The sequence below is a fragment of the Arachis ipaensis genome, chromosome B07 (genome assembly GCF_000816755.2).
Source record: "Arachis ipaensis cultivar K30076 chromosome B07, Araip1.1, whole genome shotgun sequence".
Taxonomy (NCBI): domain Eukaryota; kingdom Viridiplantae; phylum Streptophyta; class Magnoliopsida; order Fabales; family Fabaceae; genus Arachis; species Arachis ipaensis.
In genome coordinates, this window is record NC_029791.2 from 97,562,660 (window position 1) to 97,565,694 (window position 3,035).

Sequence of the window (3,035 nt, forward strand, 5' to 3'; positions counted from 1 at the left end):
ACTACAAGAGACAAGGACGGCTAATATAAATATGGAAGAACAATTAAAGCAAACAAAGCAGCAGCTGTCAAAACAAATAACAGAAGAATGCCAAGTAGTTCAATTAAGAAGTGAGAAAACATTAAATACCCCACCTCAAGGCAGCAGGAAGCCAAGAAATGAGCAAACTACCCAAATTTCATTTGAGGACAGTAAGAGCCCAGGGAAAAATAACTCTGGCGCTAAAACGCCAGAAATTGGGTGGAAGGCTGGCGCTGAACGCCCAAACCATGCTCAGGACTGGCGTTCAACGCCAGAAACAAGCAAGGAACTGGCGTTGAACGCCCAAAGGAAGCACAGTTCTGGCGTTCAGACGCCAGGAACAGATGAGGAGTTGGCGTCTAACGTCACTCCAGCTTCTAACTCTAGTACTCAAATGCCAGTGAGGGATCAGACAAACCTAATACCTGCATCCACTATCAGAAAGCTTGGTTTAACTAAAGAAGTTAAACCAACCCGGATATGTCTCCAACTTGCTAATGGCTCTATTAAATACCCATCAGGCGTGATTGAGGACATGATTGTCAGGGTTGGGCCATTCGCCTTTCCCACTGACTTCGTAGTGCTGGAGATGGAGGAGCACAAGAGTGCTACTCTCATTCTAGGAAGACCTTTCCTAGCAACTGGACGAACTCTCATTAATGTCCAAAAGGGAGAAGTCACCCTGAGAGTCAATGAGGATGAGTTTAAGTTGAATGCTGTCAATGCCATGCAGCATCCAGACACACCAAAAGATTGTATGAAAGTTGATCTTATTGACTCTTTGGTGGAGGAGATCAACATGGCTGAGAGTCTCGAATCAGAGCTGGAAAACATCTTTAAATATGTTTCGCCTGATCTAGAGGATTCAGAGGAATTGAAAGAGTCTCTGAAATTTCCTCAGGAAGAGGAAAAACCTCCTAAACCCGAGCTCAAACCATTATCACCATCCCTGAAATATGCATTTCTGGGAGAAGGTGATACTTTTCCAGTGATCATAAGCTCTGCTTTAAATCCACAGGAAGAGGAAGCACTAATTCAAGTGCTAAGGACACACAAGACAGCTCTTGGGTGGTCCATAAGTGACCTTAAGGGCATAAGCCCAGCTAGATGCATGCACAAGATCTTATTGGAGGACAATGCTAAGCTAGTGGTTCAACCACAGAGGCGGCTAAATCCTGCAATGAAGGAAGTGGTGCAGAAAGAGGTCACCAAATTACTGGAGGTTGGGATTATTTATCCTATTTCTGATAGCCCCTGGGTGAGTCCTGTTCAAGTTGTCCCCAAAAAGGGAGGCATGACAGTGGTTCATAATGAAAAAAATGAACTGGTTCCTACAAGAACAGTTACAGGGTGGCGCATGTGTATTGACTATAGAAGGCTCAATACAGCCACCAGGAAGGATCATTTTCCTTTACCATTCATAGACCAGATGCTAGAGAGACTAGCAGGTCATGATTATTACTGCTTTTTGGATGGCTATTCAGGCTACAACCAAATTGCAGTAGATCCCCAGGATCAAGAAAAAACAGCATTCACATGTCCATCTGGAGTATTTGCTTATAGAAGGATGTCATTTGGGCTGTGTAATGCACCTGCAACCTTTCAGAGATGCATGCTCTCTATTTTCTCTGATATGGTGGAAAAATTTCTGGAAGTCTTCATGGATGACTTCTCAGTATATGGAGACTCATTCAGCTCCTGTCTTGATCACCTGACACTGGTTTTGAAAAGATGCCAAGAGACCAACCTGGTTTTAAACTGGAAAAATATCACTTTATGGTGACTGAAGGGATTGTCCTTGGGCATAAAATTTCAAACAAGGGAATAGAGGTGGATCAAGCTAAAATAGAGGTAATTGAAAAATTACCACCACCTGCCAATGTTAAGGCAATCAGAAGCTTTCTGGGGCATGCAGGATTCTATAGGAGGTTTATAAAGGATTTTTCAAAAATCGCAAAACCTCTAAGCAACCTGCTAGCTGCTGACATGCCATTTTTGTTTGACACAGAGTGCCTGCAGGCGTTTGAAACTCTGAAAGCTAAGCTGGTCACAACACCAGTTATCTCTGCACCAGACTGGATATTACCATTCGAATTAATGTGTGATGCCAGTGATCACGCCATTGGTGCAATACTGGGGCAGAGGCATGACAAACTTCTGCATGTCATTTATTATGCTAGCCGTATTTTAAATGATGTCCAGAAAAATTACACAACCACAGAAAAGGAATTGCTTGCAGTGGTCTATGCCATTGACAAGTTTAGATCATACTTAGTAGGATCAAAAGTGATTGTGTACACTGACCATGCTGCTCTTAAATATCTACTTACAAAGCAGGATTCAAAACCCAGGCTTATAAGATGGGTATTGCTTTTGCAAGAGTTTGATATAGAAATAAGAGACAGAAAAGGGACAGAAAACCAAGTGGCTGATCATCTGTCTCGAATAGAGCCAGTAGAAGGGGCGCCCTCTCCCTCTATTGAGATCTCTGAAACCTTTTCGGATGAGCATTTGTTCGCCATTCAGGAAACACCATGGTTTGCAGACATTGCAAACTATAAAGCTGCAAGGTTCATACCCAAGGCATACAGCAGGCAACAAAAGAAAAAATTAATTTCTTATGCAAAGTACTACTTGTGGGATGAACCCTATCTCTTTAAGAGATGTGCAGACGGAATAATCCGTAGGTGTGTGCCTAGAGAAGAAGCATAGAGCATCTTATGGCATTGCCATGGGTCACAATATGGAGGTCATTTCGGAGGTGAGCGAACAGCCACCAAGGTCCTCCAATGTGGTTCTACTGGCCTACACTCTACAGAGATTCCTGAGAGTTTGTACGTAACTGTGACAGTTGCCAGAGAGCTGGTAATTTGCCTCATAGTTATGCCATGCCTCAACAAGGAATCTTAGAGATTGAGTTGTTTGATGTATGGGGAATTGATTTCATGGGGCCTTTCCCACCATCATACTCAAACACTTATATTCTGGTGGCAGTTGACTATGTATCAAAATGG